Here is a 21062-nt window from a genome sequence, read left to right as displayed (position 1 = left end):
ATACATAGGGAGAGATCCTCTCTCACGCGTGGGTGTGCAAATCTAGGGCTCGAATTTGTCTAAGTGGAACAATCAACATTTCACTGTTGTATCATGAGAAACAGACGACATGAGGAAATCTCAAATCACAGCCAGAGATGAGATGAATTTGTTTCAAGGAAATTGCGACCCTCGCAAACTTTGGTCCGTTCGCTCGGCCTTTTCTTCCGGTCGACACGCCCGTTCACTCGCCTAGTTCACTTGGTCGCTTGGTTGTTCGCTTGCTTGTTGACCGCTCGCTAGACTGCACGCCCTTCTGACCGTTTGCTCGTTCGATCACTCTGCCCGATCTGCTACACAACACAGTCGACCTCTCTATCTATTCGACCAATCTGCGCTCAGTGTTTAACAGAAATCAGTTTATGTTGACCGTCTAAAATTATCTGATCAGGTCATCTTGATAGATAAATTAAATTAAATTTAATATATTTAAATCCAATTAATTCCTAATCTCTCATAATATATTGATTTCTCCACCCCTAATAATAATAATAATAATAATAATATATTAATTTCCTTTTTCTTTATAAAAGAAACTCTCTGTATTAGAGCGTCATTTTTGGGAGGTTTGTGAAAAAATAAATAAATAAAAAAGCTCGAACCATGTGATCTGATCTATTTATTTTAAAAGTAGTAGCAAAATTTTAAATCTATTTTTTTCTCTTACACTATTAATATATGCTAAGATGTGAATTTATATAGTAAAGTATATACAAAATTCACTGCCAACATTACCGGAGGGGACAAAATTAAACAAAATCCCAAGATAAAAAGTAGTATTCTGCCTAATATAAACCCGCCTTAGTTTTTTTTATAGAAATATTTTTTTAAAAAAATTACCTTTCAAAAACATACACTGATTTATCTTCAACCGTGATAGTTTTCCAAAATTCCGAAACGTAAATAATAATGTGCCAACTATAAACTCATCATACCTTTTTTTAGATATAAATTCCAAAAAAAAACTATCTTTTAATAAAATCACAATTTCTCATGTTCTATTTCCTATAAATTGATCTGTGCCATTGTGTTTCCCTTCAACTGTCTCAATTCAATTGGCTTCAAATTAAACCATGGCTTTGTTCAATCTTTTGGCTTTCTTTCTCATCCTTTTCTTTCAAGGTATATTATTTAATTTCTTAAACCATTAATTTTTTTTCGAGGAATTAATTATTTCCCCGCTGAAAATCATTTATTTAATTAATTAATTTTCAGGCTGTTCGGCGATGACGTTCACGTTCACCAATAACTGCGCGTACACGGTGTGGCCCGCGGCGGCGCCGAGCTCCAGCGCCGGTGAGATCCCGACGACGGGGTTCGTGCTGGAGGCCGGCGAGTCGCGGCGTCTGGAGGCGCCGGCCGGCTGGTCGGGCAGCCTGTGGGGTCGCACGCTCTGCGGCGCCGACTCCGGCGGGCGCTTCGCTTGCGCGACAGGGGACTGCGGAGGGTCGGCCGGCGCCGTGGAGTGCTCCGGCGGAGGAGCCTGGCATACGCCGACCACGCCCCTGGAGTTCACCCCCAGCGACGCCGGAGGCGGCGCCGTCACGTTCTGCCACACCGCCGCCTCAGGGTATGGCAATACTTTCATTTAATTTCAGCTAAATTCGAAGGAATCATTTAGTTTTAAATCTCTTGAACAGTGAAAAATATAACACCACCGAGCGACTCATCTTATGGATTTACACTGGGCGCGATCACGGCTTGGCTTCGCCGAGAATGGCGCGGGACAACTTGATGGCCGGCGTTTCCCTTTTACTCATTGGCGTAGCGACGATGCTCGTTTAATCTGCACGAAGGATGGTGATCTTTTGATATTGCAATTATCTTGTTTTTGAGTGTAGATCTCTGTATAAGTTAGATTTCTACCTCTTTTTGAAAGTTGTTTTTTTTCATGAGATATATAATAAACATGTGCGTTGAAAGGATTTACTAATTAAGTGATTCATTTAATTATATATGTTATTTATATATATTGACCATATAAATTATAATTAATATTTAACGCTGAACATTATAACTATTGTCTTATTAATGAAAAAAGAAAAGATTGATGAGAATAAACTTTTATTAAAATTCGAGGATTAATCTCAATATCGTATACTCTTATATATTCTATAGATCACAACCTAAATTCAAATAATGTTACAATTAAAAGATCTTAATTGTAATCTTTAAAGAAAGAAAATAGATTTTTATCTGAAAATAAAAATAATTAACTTAACGATCTTAATCAAGACAAATCTTCTCTAAAAAAAATACTAGAAATATAAAAATTATCTTAAATAAAAAAAAATAAAAAATACAAAAATAGTTGAAAATTTGACGGAGATAGCCCGTTTGAAATTTAAATGCTCATATAGGACTCCAATATGGATTATACCTGCATCAATATTAGTTGATAAATAATTATTGTTTAAAATTAAATTGTCATGTAATTAGATTTGGAAGATCGCATGTTGGTCGAAGCATTTAGAGGGTAATCTAGAATATATTACAACTGTTTTAGCATTTAGAAATTTATATAGATCATTCTAACTTATTTTAATATGTAATTTATTTGCCATCAAGTTTAGTATTAAATAAGGGATTATCTATGTTCATTGTGTAAAACATAGCCTATTCATGTCTCTTTATTAGTTTAGTTAAAAAACTAACTGTGACCTATTTCTACACTATTTAAAAGAAATTATACAGTATAAAACAAACTTTGACCTATTCTACATTATTTGAAATAATAAAATAATATCTCTGGTTAATTTTAAATTTTAAAACAAGAAAAAAGAATAATGTTTAAATTATGATTTCCGATATTATATTTATTTAAAAGCATTAAATGAATATTTTAAAATCTTCGACAACAAAGTCGTTGTAGTATAGTGGTGAGTATTCCCACCTGTCACGCGGGTGACCCGGGTTCGATCCCCGGCAACGGCGTTCAAATAAAGTTTTATTTTTCGTTTGTTTTTGGAAATAGCCCACTTCGCCTTGTCTCCAGCATGCTGCGTTTGGGCCGCAACTGTTTGCCACATCCCCCTCCTGCCTAGCGCTCGATGCTCATGGATTCTCCCTCCAGAGGCGGATTCTAGGTTTCCCCTCTTTGGCATCCTGGCGGAACTCACGCCAGGACTCAGGATCATCATACGGGCCCTCCCGGATGTTTCCCATCTCCGTCCTGAGCCCAGAGACGGCAACCCGGAGAGGTGCGAGCGAAAAAAGCCTGCGGCTGGGGACGAGTTATCGGTGGTCATGTGGCATCTATGCAGCTGGTGGCTCAGGGAGGAGCTAGGGTTCTGCTTCTGGAGAAGTATGTCATGCCTGTGGGTTGCTTTGGGTTATACACTACAATTTGATGCTAACTTTGTTAAATCGATGAGCAACTTTTTTAAATTGAGAAAGAAAGAAATTATACACAAGAATTAGCTCAATGCACCATAAACAAAGCTCTTTACTGATACATCATATATGGAACTCAGCACCAACAACAAGAGACCAAGAGTGATGCTCGGAACATTTGCCGATTGACCGCTCGGTGAAGTTGTCGGAGGAGCAACTGATGATACCTGGGAGAGATTGGTCACCGGTGGTAGTGGTGGATCTTGAATGTCAGCAACTTGGAGAGGAGGGGCGGGGGCTTCGGCCGGGGGCAGTGCCTCTGGAGGAGCCAAGTCCAGGAGAGAGCCAGGCTCTATCGGCAAGATTGAGTAGTCCAGCTTGGCATTCGGGTCTGAGCATGGACTTCCTGCAAAAGATTTGAAGATGTTGAACTAAATTGAAAGTGAATATTCCCTTGGCGCAATAATAAGTTGATTTAGGAGATGCAAATAGATGACGTGCACTGAACAAGTACTTACTGAAATATGCTGCTGCAGTTGCTGGAAACTCAGTGACCATACCATCAACTTCAACACTGGCAACAAACGTAGCGAGCTCAACCATGGGGTCCGAGAAGTAGTCGAACGCTATTGCCATGAACTCATTCCTGAGAACAGAGACATGAACAGACATGTTTGCGGTGTGCATCTGCTTGACGATGTCAGTGAAGCCATTAATAAAGGAACCTGAGACAGTGACAATGGATGATCTGGGAAGGTCAACCACATCTGCAGATTGTTTGATCTCATGGATGGTTGGCTTCGGGGCGTCACTTATGGTCTCCTTGATAGTAAGACTCGAACGTAGCTAGGATTTTTCTTGAATACAGAGAGGACTTGAATGTCCTCAGACTGGATGAAGATTTGCTTACTTGGTTGTTGGTCATAACTAGCATTTGAGAGAGCGGTGGAGATTGCATCTACTATTCCAAGGCCTCTCTTTGAAGCAAGATAAGCAGCATTCTGCATGAGAACATTTGATTGGTTAGTTGAAGGTAGGACTCGAAATATAGATATCAATGACCCCTCATTGGCAAGGTCGTTTGACCATAGGCAACCCTAACATCGGCCCTCATCCACGAGTTGCCCGACTTGGGCCTCCTTGGAGATACTAAATCACCAGCCCTTTGTTCGCGGACAGCCCCAGTGCCAGTCTCTCATTTTCACTAGATGCCTTGACATCAGCCCTCTTAGCAAGCAGCCGACAATGTAAACAAACAAACAAGGAGGGAACATCAATCTCAGATTCATGGAAGGAATAGAAGGATGGAACAATAGTTTGTCAAACAAAGAACATAATCAATGTTCCTTATAAAGTTTTCCTCGAAAATAGTTTTCACTCTCACTTTATTTTCTGTAAAACAAACATACACTAACAAAATTAGAAGTTCCACTTGTACCTCTATGTTGATCAAAATTCCTGGAACAGTGCTGTTTTTTGCAAAATTAAGGAAGTCCTCCAGTATCATAAATTTGCCAGCATTTTTTGCTGCAGGATTCCTTGCCATGCCAGATTGAGATATGGGGCTTGTCAATTCAGCTGAAGGAAAATAATAGTTAAAAAAGAGAGATCAGGAATGCTTTAATATTGTCATAATTTCTAATATTTCCACAAATTATCCTTAGATTATTCTGTGTTCTTGAGATACATGTGTATGATTTAAATACTGGAAGATACTAAATGGAAAAGTAACACGAGAGCAATATAATAAGATCCTAAGAGCTTTTGGTGGGATAAAAATCCCACACGATCAAGAGGAGTTTAACTTTGTTGCTCAGCCCCAAATGGGAAATATTGTTACATATCCCCAAAAAGAGTTGTCGCCAATAGAAATTGATTTTGTTGTTTCCGTAAAAAATAGCAATATCTATAAGACTCTGGAATGCCTCCGAGATATACAAAATTATGCACGAATTGATAAGGAACTTCCAATATAAGAAACACTGTTAATATTTGTTTGAAATTTCACAAGTAACTAATCTAAACTGCAAATATCATTTTGAAAGAACTGAAATTAAGCTGAAAAAAAGGAGAAAAAAGTATCCTTCTTTGATTAGAGCATCAACCGAAAAAAGCACCAGTAACAGCAGTAGCTAAAAATGCTCAAATTAAGAATATTTAGGGCATCTTTTAATTGAGGAACAAACTGTTCATGCAGCGGGGCGGGCAAGAGGGGGGTGAATTGCCTACAATCAAAGAGTATACCCTCCTCAAAGAACTTCAACTCAAAAATAAAAGCAACAAGAGTAATTAAATTAAATAACAGAAACAAAGAGAGACGACTCAACTATTTGACTTGGTTACAACCGAGACGGTTGTTAATTCAAGGTGGTTGGAAAGCGCATTACAAACGTCTCCTTCTCTGAAGGCGGAGAAGCCTTTTACACTTTGAGAGCACAGAAGTTGCTAAGAGTGAAAGTACATAGTTATTTCGTTTAGCTGTTCGAGACCCTTTTATATAGGGGTTCCAACACTCATCCAGATCACCTGATCTTCGAGATCAGGCTTTGACTCGAGAGGGATCGGTCGACCGATCTCCAGGTTCGGTCGACCGAACCTAATGAACTTTCCCAGTTTTCTGTCTGGATGCAGGCTCTGTGGATCGAGCTTAGGTTCGGTCGACCGATCCTTATATTCGGTCGACCGATCAGCCAACGATCTCTACTCGATCTGACCCGATCAAATCACTCGACCAAGTCTCTGATTATCTTCGGTTCGGTCGACCGATCAGAAGGTTCGGTCGACCGATCACTTCACCAACGGCTGGCTGCTTGTCGTGGCTTCTGACATGTCACCAACAGCTGGCTTTCTGATGATAGGGGTTCGGTCGACTGATAAGGGCGTTCGATCGACCGAACACTTGTCAAGTCAACGCCCCGGTGACTTGCTCTGGTTCTGCTCACTTGGGTGATTTCGGCCATCCGGAATAAGGCTCACCTGAATCCAGTTCCCGACCTTCTCCTCGAGTAGTCTTCCGTCCTGGCTTTACGTCCCTCAAACGCCACGCACGTTCTTCTCGCCCACCGGTGTACTCTTTCGCAGCTCTCTCATCCTTCGGACGCACCGAGCCCGTCGACTCCCTTCCCGTGCCATCCTTCTCGCTAGCTGCGTCTTCCGCTCAACTTCCTGCGCTCCTAAGCTCTTGCACACTTAGACACAGGGATTAGACATACAGGACCTAACCTAAACTTGGTTGATCACATCAAAACAACCACGGGGTCCAACAATCTCCCCCTTTTTGATGTGCATCAACCCAAGTTTAAGTTAGGGTAAAACAAACAAATAGTAATTTAAAGAAAATTACTAGATTAACGTTATAAGCATAAATTTGCAATTAGTATAAATCGCAACAGTAAATTTTATTGCCAATTGTTTAAAAAAAATTCAAACATAATTTAAAAAATATCCCTAACTCCCCCTTAACATGACATGTGTTATCTCTCCCCCTTTGATCACAGCAAAAACGGGGTACAAAAACATTTAAAAAATATTTTCTAAGTGTTGTTGAGAGAAATTTTCTAAGTAAAATCTAAAATTTTTTAAGTTAAGAAGAGATTTTAACTTAGGAAAAACAAAAAAATTTGAAAGAAAATTTTCTAAGTACAAAGAAATATTTTTCACAATCCAAGTGCAGCATTTTCAAAAATGATTTTTAAAATATTTAAGTAACTTTTTAAAGCATTATGTTATTCTGATTTTAATGTTTTTTATCAGAAAGTTAATTAAACATTTTATTTCGATACTTCGGCTTCCAGGTAGTGGCGAGGCACTAGGCCTTCTTGGTTATTGGAGCAACAACCACTTCCTTAGACAAAGCTTCCATAAAGAAATTCATTGTTTAATTTTCTCACTGTAAGCTTTTAAAAGAAAAATTTTAACTAGCAAAGATTTTGGAACCCAGTAAAGGTTCCTTCCTACAGGGTTGGTCAAAAACTTAGGAGGTACATATCCTTTAGGTATTCTTCTAAGTTGACCCTGATGTTTTCTTATATACCAGTTTAATTTTCTATAAACATTAATTTTTGTTTTTCGAAAAGCATTAGTTTTTAAACATGCATTTTCAGTTTTCAATTTTTCAATTTCCAAATTTAATTTCTCATTTTCTAAATTCAAATTTTCTAACATTGTTTTTAAATTGACAATTTCTTTTTTTTTTATTTGACTAAGTCTTTAGTAAATACTTTGATAAATTTAAAAGACTGAGAAGGAGTGAGATCACGTACCTTACTTACCTCACTTGGTGATGCTCCCCCTTCATCGTAGCTTTCTTCTTCTGATTCTCCCCCTTGATCAATGCTCATCTCTGAGTTCGAGTCATCTTCAAAGAGATGGTTGGCCACCAGTGCTAGTCCCGAGAAAGCTTTGGCTTCTGACTCGGAGGATGAAGAATCATCCCATGTAGCCTTCAGGTTCTTGCGTGTAGAGGACGTCGGTTTTTGAGGCTTCTCCTTGTTCTTTTTCTTCAGTTTGGGGCAGCCATCCTTGATGTGCCCTTCCTCATTGCAGTTGTAGCATCGGATCGTCCTTTTGTTACGTTAATGCTTCCTCGACTGTGATTTAAATTTATTAGATTTAAGAAATTTATTAAAACGTCTTACTAGTAGGGCCGCTTCGGTTTCGTCGATCGATGCTTCGGAGTCGAGATCGTCCTTTTCAGTTTGTAGGGCAATGTTGAGGTTCGACTTTTCTACTTGTTTAGGCTCTGCAAGTTGAGACTCGTGAAGTTCGAAGGTAGAAAATAGACTTTCTAAACTACTTACCTCAAAGTCCTTAGAGATGTAGTAAGCATCTACTAAGGACACCCACTCTGGAGTTCTTGGGAAGGCGTTGAGTGCATACCGGATGGAATCTAGGTTTGCTACCGTTTCGTCGAGATTTGTTAGTTACGTTATCAGCTCCTTGATCTTCGCTTGGAGTTGCGCAACCTTCTCGCCGTTGTTCATCCGAAGATTTGTTAGTTGTGTCCGGAGGACGTCGCGCCTTGCTAGCTTCGCTTCTGAGGTGCCCTCGTGGAGCTCCAGGAATTTATCCTAGAGGTCTTTGGTGGAGTCGTAGCTTCCGATCCGACTTACTGGGGCGGCAGAACACTGAGCAGGTGAAATTCGGTCTTTCCATTGGCCACGCAATCAGCCTGCTCCTTCTTCATCTAGTTGCACTCTTCTTTATCTTTTGGCGCTGCATATCCATACTTCATTATTAAAAGTATATCGAATTTAGTTTTAAAAAATACCTCCATTTTCGCTTCCATGTAGCAAAATCTCCATCGAACTTTGGGGGATGAATGTTCGCGCCAGCCATTGTCCTAATCTTTGTGCTTCAGACGGCGGTTAGTCCTTCTGAGGCTGTTGGGCTCTGATATCACTTGTTGATGCAGCGGGGCCGGCAAGAGGGGGGTGAATTGCCTGCAATTAAAGAGTATACCCTCCTCAAAGAACTTCAACTCAAAAATAAAAGCAACAAGAGTAATTAAATTAAATAACAGAAACAAAGAGAGACGACTCAGCTATTTGACTTGGTTACAACCGAGACGGTTGTTAATCCAAGGCGGTTGGAAAGCACACTACAAACATCTCCTTCTCTGAAGGCGGAGAAGCCTTTTACACTTTGAGAGCACAAAAGTTGCTAAGAGTGAAAGTACAGAGTTGTTTCGTTTAGCTGTTCGAGACCCCTTTATATAGGGGTTCCAACACTCATCCAGATCACCTGATCTTCGAGATCAGGCTTTGACTCAAGAGGGATCGGTCGACCGATCCCCAGATTCGGTCGACTGAACCAGATGAACTTTCCCAGTTTTCTGTCTGGATGCAGGCTCTGTGGATCGAGCTTAGGTTCGGTCGACCGATCTTTGTGTTCGGTCGATCGATCAGCCAACGGTCTCTACTCGATCTGACTCGATCAAATCGCTCGACCAAGTCTCTGATTATCTTCGGTTCGGTTGACCGATCAGAAGGTTCGGTCAACCGATCACTTCACCAACGGCTGGCTGCTTGTCGTGGCTTCTGACGTGTCATCAACAGCTGACTTTCTGATGATAGGGGTTCGGTCGACCGATAAGGGCGTTCGGTCGACCGAACACTTGTCAAGTCAACGTCCCGACTCCCGGTTGACTTGCTCTGGTTCTGCTCACTTGGGTGATTTCGGCCATCCGGAATAGGGCCCACCCGAACCCAGTTCTCGGCCTTCTCCTCGAGCAGTCTTCCGTCCCGGCTTTACGTCCCTCGAACGCCGCGCACGTCCTTCTCGCCCACCGGTGTACTCTTCCGTAGCTCTCTCGTCCTTCGAACGCACCGAGCCCGTCGGCTCTCTTCCCGTGCCGTCCTTCTCGCTAGCTACGTCTTTCGCTCGACTTCCTGCACTCCTAAGCTCCTGCACACTTAGACACAAGGATCAGACATACAGGACCTAACCTAAACTTGGTTGATCACATCAAAACAATCACGGGGTCCAACACAAACGATTAGTCACTTCTCATCTTTGGTACACAATTGCTACTTGTAAGATAGGTGCAAGTAATAACACAGCAGCGGCCTTATCATCTTCATGTACTTAACACTACTCGTGCCAAAATATGTTTCCTTGAGCAAAAACACAGGAGAAAGGAAACATGTTTGGGGAAAGATTCTCCTTGGCCATCTTCCCTCCATTTCTACCCAAAGAAAACAAAGACAGGAAGGAAGAAGCTAGGGAAATCCTTCCCCAGCTTCTTCAAATTCGGCTTCTACCTAAATCAGCCAGTAAAATTCATAGAAAACCCAAACATAGACCTATCCTTTCCTTGAGAAACTATCTCATTTCTTTCCCTAGCCATTTTGCCCCTTGTACGGAACATTGAATCTCATCAGAAAATAAAGAGAATAAAGTAAGTTGCTTACGCTTCAAGCTTTGGATATCACTCCATGATAGATCAAATGAGAAGATTCCATTATTGCTTTGTATCTCAGGAACTGTTGTTGCTTGCAACATAAATGTCTGTACTGCTGTTGTGTGTCCCATAAGATCTGGAGATTCCAAACAAAAGGCTACTCCATCTTTTGACATCTGAACTGAACAGTCAATTATATCAGCTCCATCTGCTACTGCTTGTTGATATGCAAGATCAGTTGATCCAGCAAAGACTCCGCTTGCACCATTGTGTGTTATAATCAATGGTCTCCCTGCATCAACATCATGGTGAAGAAAAATAATTATAAGCATTAACCAAAAAGACTATAAAAAGCTAAAAAGAGTCCACTGACACAATAATTATTTACCTTTATTAAGAACAACATTCTTTCTGCTGTGTGCCAGGCAAGCTGCATCAAACAAAAAGAGAAAAAACATGACGTTATGTACACCCATAAAACAAGTTTTAGTGTTTTCTGTTATCCAACTAGTAAATTTGTTTATTTTAACATATAATCAAATATTTACATAAAATATGTTAGAGGAAAGTAAGTTACTACTTGCTTTAATGAAATGGTAATCTTTTTACCTTTTTGAAGAAAAAAATTAACGTAAATGGTTTTTCGATCTTAAAACATACAAACTAGAAATATGGTAGAGAATGGAGGTCATTTCACATGCTAACATGTTAAGAAGAAACTCCATATGGTGGTTAGTAAAGTATTCTTACCTATGGCTTCTGATGCTGTCGAAGGGAAATCTGTAATCACACCATCTACTGAGAAGTTGGAGTTATCAATGAATTGTAGATACTCCGTTGTTGGATCAAAACTATAGTTGTAACTTGCAGGCATATCATTTGCAAAGTTGAATGCATAAACTTCAAGGCCTAGGGCATGAGCATCAGTCACCAAAGAGGTGTGGGTCTCTAGATATTGATCTTCATTGACTGGCCATATGTAGCTTTTTGGAACAAGAATTCCAGAAGCAAATGACTTGATGGTAGCAAGATCAGTTAGAAGGGCCTTATATGTTTTGTTTGAGGAAGGCTCCACATCATCCACTTCCAAGAACTTAAAAATGACCTTTGTCTTGGCCCTTCCAAGTTTTCCTTTCAGACTTCTTAAGAAATCTATTTCTGGAGAAGAGATAAAATCTATAACTACTTGTCCTGAAACTGATGTAATGTAGTCCACAGCATCCAGATTGTGAGCCTTGAAAAAGTAGTTGCACTACAGCAAGTTGAAAGACATCATAGAGTCAACGAGTATAAATCTTAGATAGCCATGGCATTTATCCATTTCATGGAAATAAATGGCATTTTAGTGACAGTTCTGTAGTATGCAAATTAATTTATAAAACTTCCTCGACTATCCTTTGGAGTTCAAATATTTCACAAGAAAAGATAAATGAACAACTAGGAAGGCTATTTATTAATATATGTATCAATTTGAATATATGTTAATACATTATATAAAGCTAAAATTCTCCTAAAAACTTTATAAAGATGATACAATGAGAATTTTGATGCTCTTACATGAAGATTTATCCAAAATTGAGAAGGGTGGAGTCCTGTAACATCTTCCACCATGGATATCGGCAAACTAGCATCAAATATGCTTGGTCGAGAAAATATATTTTGAATCACTTCCCAGGGAAAAAAAATGAAAAAGAGAAAATTTAGATGATTTATTATCTTAAGAAGATAAGAACAATTAGTCATTATGTGAACTATTTAGAATACTGCATATATTAAAAACAAAATCAATACTGTTATATATTCATCCTATTTATTAGATTTATATAGTATCTCCTTTATCAACAAGAATAGGAGTAAAATCTTTCCTTCCATATCTGAGAAAGCATTTAAGAATAGTAGTGCTAACAAAATCAGTGTGTTATTATGTAAACAAAGTATGTCAAGCCTTGGCCTTTCTCGTCACACACACACATATGGTCAATGTCCTCATAAAATTAAACTTATCCCACTATGATCATCAGGATTGCTCCTATTTCATGTGTCCTAGAGGTTTCGGGTCTACCATCCTACTATATCGTCGATGCATTCCTAATAAGACCACAGGTTTGTACTTAATAGTGAAGGACAATAGACATTGACATGACGGTAAACTATGAAAACTTGTTGTTTTGACCATATTCATGAACCATGTCACTTATGCCTCCAAAAAAGGAATCCTCACAAGATAAGGACACACATTCAAGGAAAAAAAAGAAATAAGGTATGATACTTTTGAAGAGTAAAATTAAATTCACTATAAGATTATGGCACACAACATGCAGTCTACTAAGGGACATTTCTACCAACTAATATTTAATATAAAAGGACAACAGACATTGACATGATGGTAAACTATGAAATCTTGTTGTTTTGACCATATTCATGAACCATGTCACTTATGCCTCGAAAAAAGTAATCCTCACAAGATAAGGACACTCATTCAAGGAAAAAAAAGAAATAATGTATGATACTTTTGAAGAGTAAAATTAAATTCACTATAAGATTATGACACACAACATGCAGTTTACTAAGGGACATTTCTACCAACTAATATTTAATATAAAAGGACAACCTAGTGCATGAAGCTCTACCAATATGGGTCTCAGTGAAGGGTCTATTGTACGCAACTTCATCTTGTATTGCAAGAGGCTATTTTTGCAATTCGAACTTGTGACCTGGTGGCAACTTTATCATTATGTCAAAGCTCCCCTTCACCAACTAATATTTAATATAACAAACACTTATTCTACTTTTAGCATATGCCCATTGAGAAATCTCTACATGTCCACTATAAGATCATGGCACACAAGCAGGCTACTAAGGGACATTTCTACCACTAATATTTAATATAACAAGCACTTATTTCACTTTAGTTTAAGAAACATATTTAACTATCACTTCCTTAAAAATTAAATTGCATGTGGAAATTTCTCAGTGAAAATATTTCCAGAACTAAAAGTCACTTAGTCTAGGTTCCCATTGCCACTTAAAGATAACATAAAAGTTCTTCACAACAGGTATAAGCATTGATATACTCACATGAGACATTGTTATATAATTGTTCTGAAGTGAAATCAACTGCAAACCATCCTTGAACTTGTTGTCCATTGATAGTATAAGTTTTCTGGTCTTTTGGGAAGGCAGATGAAATAGTTGTGGAATTATCAAGCCTATAATCTGTATGACAGATTCCAGCTCCATCTTTTGTTAATTGAAGATTACAATATAAAACAACATTTTTCAGACTATTTGCCTGTGCAAACTGGTAAGCATATTGGCTGGAATCTGGGAAAACTCCAGAGAAGCCACCACGCGCTATAACCAAAGGAGCAGCACCTGCAAAAGGATATGAAGGCCAATTGCTACAGTGATTGATATAACATCAACTTGCATATAGAATTAGCAACTTCTTGCTGCATTAGTTGGATCATAGGTTTAACATACACAACTGTTTTCCAATAACCTTATAGACAAATATCTGAAATAACACAAGGTTCTACTGGTAAACTGCAGCATCAAGCACAACACCAGAGACAAGTTGTATTATTATCAATTAGTACTGTTGAAATCCAACCTGTCTCAAAATAAAAGAAATGTACCTCTAACTCTGAATCATGATGGATTGAGGGGGTGCTATGAATGAATAAAGGATCTATACCCATAATTCTACACCAAAAATTTATAGGTAAGAAGAAAAAAATCCCTTGCGGTCAATATTTACCAATATGCCTTTGTAACCCCTCAAATTACATTAACTCTCTCCTATCTAGAGATGCGCATGCCCTACAATCGACATTATTGACTATTGCTTTATTATCTATGATTTTGGGCTAGCATAATATAGTGTAGTAGGAAAAATTAATCAATTCTTGATACAACAAATTGCGAAAATACCTGGTATATAAAAAACATAAGGTCGCCGTCAAAAAGGGTTGTTTTTCTTTTGAGCATGTACAATCAACAAAAATCAATCCCTTTATTGAGAGCATAGCAGAGATATAACAAAACCAGAATCATACCATTCAAGGTCTGCCATTTTGCAGGAAGATTTGCAGCTGCAGCCTCATGAAGAAGAAGGACCAAAAGAGTTATTCTAAGCAACATATCCTAAATTCCTAATGCAAGCCCTGCAACTCGTACACTAGAATTCTTATCAAAATGAAGAGATACTTGCTTTTATCAACCAAGATAAAATCAAAAGTATCGAAGAACGGCAACCTCAAAACAAGAAAGTTAATTATTACACAGATCCAAAAATAATGATTTCTGATCTCTCGTCCCAGGAAACCTAAAAAAGGAGCAAACCCATAGAAAGCAATAGAACTCGTGGAACAGAGATGTGCCTAAAGAGTAAAAAAAAATATAGAAGTAACCGAAGAGCTTAAATCCCTCACGGCATTTGTTGTAACCTCCATTCCGGCAAACGTTCGTCCTCCTCGCTGCGAATGGATAATTAGAAGAACCAGTTTTGACCACATCTTGCCACGATTCCACCTTCTCTCATTTCCACCGCCGCCTCCTTGCAATCGAACGGCCATCGCAGTCGCAGGCGACGAAGGTGGCGGGGGACCGGAGCGCAATATCTTGCTTCACATCGAGCCATGGTGATGTTTCAAGTATATAGTTTATGCGAAATTACATTTTAACCCTCCAATATACCTGCGTTTCTAAAGCACCCTCAGAGTAAAAAAGGAACATCAATAAGTAAATAAAAACCGACCATACCTGAACATCAACAACGAAAAAAAATTAAAATGGTAAAAAATATATATACTTTCAAATAATTTAATTTAGTAACCTTGTAAAATTATCTTTAAAATATAATTCAATTTATAAGATAAGTAATACATTAATATAGAAATATTACTTAGAAAATATTGATATTATAAAGAAATATCCTTATTTTATAAATTTTTATTATCATTTTATTAATTCACTTAGTAATGTTTTTATTATAAATTTACTGACAAATATTTATTTTATTTACAGGCTTCTTTGTGAACAATTGCCCTTATAATATCTGATCCAGTGGTAAAGGAGGGGTTCTACCGTACAGTGGTCAACGACACGTAAAAGTCAAAGTCAAGATGGGCAGACCAATGTTCTGGCCGAGCGGGGAGGTCACCTCACCGATCGCCTGTGATAGCGCTCAGGACGGCATGAAGACAGCTCAATCGCAGGTCGAGTTTTCAATGCTCAGGGGTCCTCGTATAAAAGAGTCGATGCGTCGAGCGACATGTCCGCTCGACCGAGCTACCGAACAACTAAGGTTGCATGCCCGTCCGAGTACGCGACCGAGCGGCTCTCCCGCTCGGCCTAGTAACGGACAAGAGACAGAAGAGGACAAAATGGGCAGCTGGCGATATCCTTCTCGAGACATGCGCCGCGCGACAGGCAGCATGGTCGACGACCAGACCGAATAGAAGATCGTACGGTGGAAGTTTCCACTGTCATGTCAGAGATATGCTCGGACGGTTGCGGTATGGCATCAGACGCACTTTTCTGACACGCCTATTTTGAGGTATGCTTGGGGGAGCGGGCACGCCTCGACGAGCGGGCACGCCTCGACGAGCGTGCACTCACCTCCCCGAGATCCTATATAAGGACCCCTAAACTTCGACGGAGGTATGTGATATCTTTCACTGTAGCTACAGTCTCATTACTCTATTTTTGCTTCATCTCGCCGTTGCCTGACTTGAGTGTCGGAGGGTCGTCGCCGGGAATCCCTTCCCGGCCCGGTTTTGTTGTAGGTTTGTCGGAAGTCCACATCATCTGGGAGGTCATCCGAGGACGGCATAGAGCGCCACGTCCCCAGCGTCCGTCGACCCGATTCTCGGACATGATCAAATTGGCGTCGTCTGTGGGAACGCACCTAAATCCGAACCGAGATGATGGAGGAAGGTGGACGTTCACACACCGTGACACTCTCTCCAGAAGAACTCGACGCGCTCATCCAGGCGCGAGCGGCAAAGATAGTGGAGCAGCAACAGAAGGCGCAAGCCGAACAGATTGCGCAACAAGCCACCTCGGCATCCGGCAACCAAGCGGCGTTAGAAGACCAACCAGAGCACTTTTCTACCTGGGCGCAGAATAAAGGGTAAACCGGCACGCCGGGAGAGGTGCCACCCGCTCCAATTCCATTTCATCGAGCCCTGTTCCAGACGCCTTCCGATCTCGCCCAAGCCAACCAGGGGTCATCCGATGAGGCTCCCGCACGGGACGTCAAAAAGGGTAAAGCGCCTCAAACTAAGTCATCCCCCGAACAGATCAATCGCCAGCTCTCCGAGGCGATTCTGCAGGATCCACTCTTGAGGCACTACGCCCCCCTGGCGATTGGGGAGTATAGCGGCACGACTGACCTGGACGACCATCTCGGTAAGTTCGATAACGCCGCTACTCTCCATCAATATACTAAGGGAGTTAAGTGATGGGTCTTCCTCACTACACTGTCCGGCTCGGCGTAACGATGGTTCCGGAGGTTACCGGACGGATCAATTCAGAGTTTTAAAGACTTTCGGACTGCGTTCCTCCACCACTTCGCAAGTAGCAGGCGATATCAGAAGACGAGCGTCAGCTTATTTTCCATGAAGCAAGGGCCAAGAGAGAGCCTCCGAGCCTACATCCAGCGTTTCAACCAGGCGGCCATGGATATCCCCACGGTCTCATCCGAGAAAATGATGCATGCCTTCACTCAGGGCTTAGTCGACGGGGATTTCTTCCGCTAGCTCATCCGAAAGTCGTCCCACGACTACGACCATATGTTGAAGAAGGCAAATGAATATATCAACGTGGAAGAAGCTCAGGCGGTCAGGAGGAAAGAAGCCTCGTCTGAGCCTTCAGCTCTGGCCGAGCGGAGGTCGCTGGCCATCCATCAGCCACCAAGAGGGCCTTGCGCTGAGGGAACGCACCCTCATCAGGAAATGAGGCCACACGCTATCCAACATGTCGCGGTCGATCGACCCAAGCAAAAAGAAAAGGTATGGACTCCCATGTTTTGTTCGTTTCACCAGTCAGCATCCCACAACACCCGGGATTGTCGGAGTCTCGGCCCGATTGCTCACCCGGCGCCAAGAAACTATCGACGCTGATCACCTTCGCCTGATCGACGCCATCGACACCAGAGTACCGGGCGATGGGTGGCTAGGGAGTCCCCCGAATGACAACATCATCATCAGCCAAGGGTCAATCCTCGAGTCTCGCAGGAGCGAATGAGATCATCCGCTCGGGAAGAAAAAAACAGGAGCAACACTGCTCGGGGCGAAATCAACATCATTACTGGTGGACCAACGTGCGGTGACTCAAACCGGGCCAGAAAGTCGTACGCTCGACAGCTAAGGATCCATGCAGTAGGCTGCAATCGGGAGCGGGCACAGGGCCCCGAGATCAACTTCGGGCCCAGAGACCTGGAAGGAGTTGAAGTGTCGCACGACGACGCACTCATCGTCCGAGTGGTAATAGCAAATTATACTATTCACCAAATATTCATTGATACAGGTAGTTCGGTCAATATTATTTTCAAGAAGGCGTTCGATCAACTGCAAATCGACCGGACTGAGTTACTACCCATGACAACCCCGTTGTATGGATTTACTGGCAAGGAGGTTCTCCTGGTCGGGCAAACCAGACTGGCCATCTCGCTAGGAGAGGAGCTGCTCCGACGGACGCGGACCACTAACTTTATCGTGGTCGATGCCCCCTCCGCCTACAATGTAATACTGGGACGACTGGCTCTCAACGAGTTTCGGGCGGTTGTCTCAACTTTCTGTCAGAAGGTCAAATTCCCCGTAGAGGACAAGGTGGGAGAAGTCTGCGGAGATCAGCTGGCCGCCCGGCGATGTTATGTCGAGATGATTCGAGCTGAATCGAAGTCCACTCGGAAAGCGCCGCGCCTTGAGGTAAACACCGTAACCGAAAAGCCCCCCACCTTAGTTTATGAAGAAAAAGGAGGAGGTGTAGATCCAGGATGGCCGACCGGAGGCCACCACATTCATTGCATCAGACCTGGAAGCGGGCCGGAAGGAGGAGCTGCTCAGGTGCCTACAGCGCAACCACGACGTCTTCGCGTGGTCAACGCACGAGCTACTAAGCATCTCGCCGACCGTCGCGCAACATGAGCTCCATGTCCGGCCGGATGCTCGACCCGTCAAGCAGAGGAAACTGGATTTCAGTGCAGAACAAAACGTCATCATCCGAGTGGAAGTCGAGAAACTCCTAGAGGCCGACCACGTAAGGGAGGTGCAGTTCCCAAGCTGGCTCGCGAATGTAGTGTTGGTCTCCAAGCGGGGCAATAAGTGGAGGGTCTGTATCAACTTCCGGGATCTGAATAAGGCGTGCCCAAAAGACTTTTACCCTCAGCCCCGAATTGACCAGATGGTAGACTCGACCGCTGGATGCGAGTTGATATGCATGCTGGATGCTTATCAGGGTTACCACCAAGTGCCGCTCGCCCGGGAAGACCACGAGAAAGTGAGCTTCATTACAGCGGATGACACCTACTGCTACAACGTGATGCCGTTCGGACTAAAGAACGTCGGTGCCACATACCAGCGGCTCATAAACAAGGTGTTCCGGAAGCAGATCGAGGCAAAACCTGGAGGTATATATGGATGACATACTTATGAAATCAATCCGAGCGACCAACCTTTGTGTAGATATAGAGGACACCTTCCAGATGCTGAGGACGTACGGAGTCAAGCTAAATCCCCAGAAGTGTCTGTTTGGAGCAAAGAGCAGTCATTTTCTGGGGTATATTGTTACCGAGCGGGGCATAGAGGCGAATCCCAACAAAGTGAAGGCACTGCAAGACATGCCGCCTCCCAGAAACTTGAGGGAAGTGCAACGCCTTACCGGTCGGATAACGGCCTTGTCTCGGTTCATCTCCAAAACGGCTGATCGGAGCTTGCCTTTCTTCAAGATTCTACGTCGAGCAACCAAATTCCAGTGGGACGGAGAATGCGACCTAGCGTTTGAGGAATTAAAGGTTTATCTAAACTCTTTGCCTGTATTAGCTAAGCCTAGCATTGGCAAGCTGCTCCGCATCTACTTATCCTCGACTGAGCATGCTATAGGCTCGCCGTTAGTACGACAGGACGACGAAAAACAACCCGTGTATTTCCTGAGTCACATTCTAAAGGATGCTGAGTCACGCTACACCGGTCTCGAAAAGCTTGCCTTCGCACTAGTCCTCGCCGCTCGGAGGCTTCGACCATATTTCCTCGCATACATGATAATCGTCATGACGAACAACACTCTAGGGAGAGTTCTCCTCAACCCGGAAGCATCTGGGCGGCTGATTAAGTAGACAACCGAGCTTAGTGAATTCGATATCTAGTACCAACCCCGCACGACCATTGAGGCACAATCACTGGCGGATTTCGTCACCAAAGTGCAGAATCCCGAGCCTGAAGCTTTATGGAGAGTATATGTGGATGGGTCGTCCACTCGGCTCGGGAGCGGTATTGGTATTCTATTGGTCTCCGCTCAAGAAGAGCAGATGCATCTGTCCGTCCGACTGGACTGTCGGGCAACCAATAATGAAGAAGAATATGAAACCCTCATAGCTGGATTGCAGGCTGCTCGGCATGTGGGAGCGAGCCGGGTAATGATCTACTCAGACTTTCAACTTGCCGCTCAGAAGCTCTTAGGATCCTTCGAGATAAACAACCTCAGACTCAGGCTCTACGCGGAGGCCTTCGAAAGGCTCAAAACTAACTTCTGCGAGGTTGTCATATAGAAGATCCCTTGAACGGAGAACCAGACGGCAGATGAATTGGCCAAACTCGCAAGTTCAATAACGCCGATCGTCATCCAACAAACGATTGAGCATGTAGCCTTAGTGGCTCACATTGACAGGATGGAGGGTCTCACGTTCCCCAGCGATTGGAGGACGACCTTAATGGAATTTTTACGATCAGGGGCTACGCCATTCGATTGGGAAGAGGCCCAGTTGCTGAGAAGGAAAGCCGGTCGGTTTACCCTCATCAGGGATCAGCTCTACAAGAAGGCTTTTTCCCGACCATTTCTAAAATGCGTCAGCTCGGAGGACGCGGAATATATACTAGAAGAAGTACATCAAGTGTCTTGTGGAGGACACTCGGGCGGTCGTTTGTTGGCGAGGAAGATTTTGCTAGCCGGGTACTTTTGGGCGACCCTCTAGGAAGATGCCGCTCGGACCATCGCTACTTGCCTTTCCTGTCAAAAATATCACAACTCCACCCACCGACCCACTGAGGAGATGAAGGCGTCTACAGTGTCCTGCCCGTTCGACCAGTGGGGCATGGATATTGTCGGACCTTTCCCTATGGCGACTGAGCAGCGGAAGTTTTTACTTGTAGCGGTTGACTACTTCTCCAAATGGGTCGAGACCGAGCCATTGGCGAAAATAATTGAGCAAATGGTCAAGAAGTTCATCTGGCAGCACATAATATGTCGGTTCGGCATTCCACGTCGGCTCGTGTCCGACAATGGGTGGCAGTTCGTCGGACAGCAGCTCCGAGAATGGTGCGAGGGTACAACATTCAGCAACACTTCACCTCTGTAGCCTATCCACAAAGCAACGGGCAGGGGCGAGGTCGCCAATTGGGAGATCCTTCGGATTCTTCGAGTTCGGCTCGACCATGTCGGTGGCAGCTAGGTAGATGAGCTACCAGACGCGTTATGGGCGATTCACACTACCCCTAAGGAAGGAACGGGGGTCACGTCTTTCCACTTGGTATACGGAGGAGAGGCTGTCGTTCCCGTGGAGGTTAGA

General features: G+C 42.6%; 1 non-coding gene and 1 pseudogene across 1 annotated transcript; one reads left to right on the top strand and one right to left on the bottom strand.

The window, feature by feature from the left end:
* Positions 1-2901: 2901 nt before the first annotated feature.
* On the top strand, positions 2902-2973 carry TRNAD-GUC. The gene has a single exon. It is a non-coding gene; the product is annotated as a tRNA-Asp (tRNA).
* Positions 2974-3455: 482 nt separating this feature from the next.
* Positions 3456-14897, bottom strand: LOC122050757 (annotated as a pseudogene).
* Between the last annotated feature and the right edge of the window lie 6165 nt (positions 14898-21062).

The sequence above is a fragment of the Zingiber officinale genome, chromosome 3A, assembly GCF_018446385.1.
Source record: "Zingiber officinale cultivar Zhangliang chromosome 3A, Zo_v1.1, whole genome shotgun sequence".
Lineage (NCBI taxonomy): Eukaryota > Viridiplantae > Streptophyta > Magnoliopsida > Zingiberales > Zingiberaceae > Zingiber > Zingiber officinale.
The sequence above is the reverse complement of the archived record's forward strand: the minus strand, read 5'-3'. Positions and strand labels throughout refer to the sequence as shown.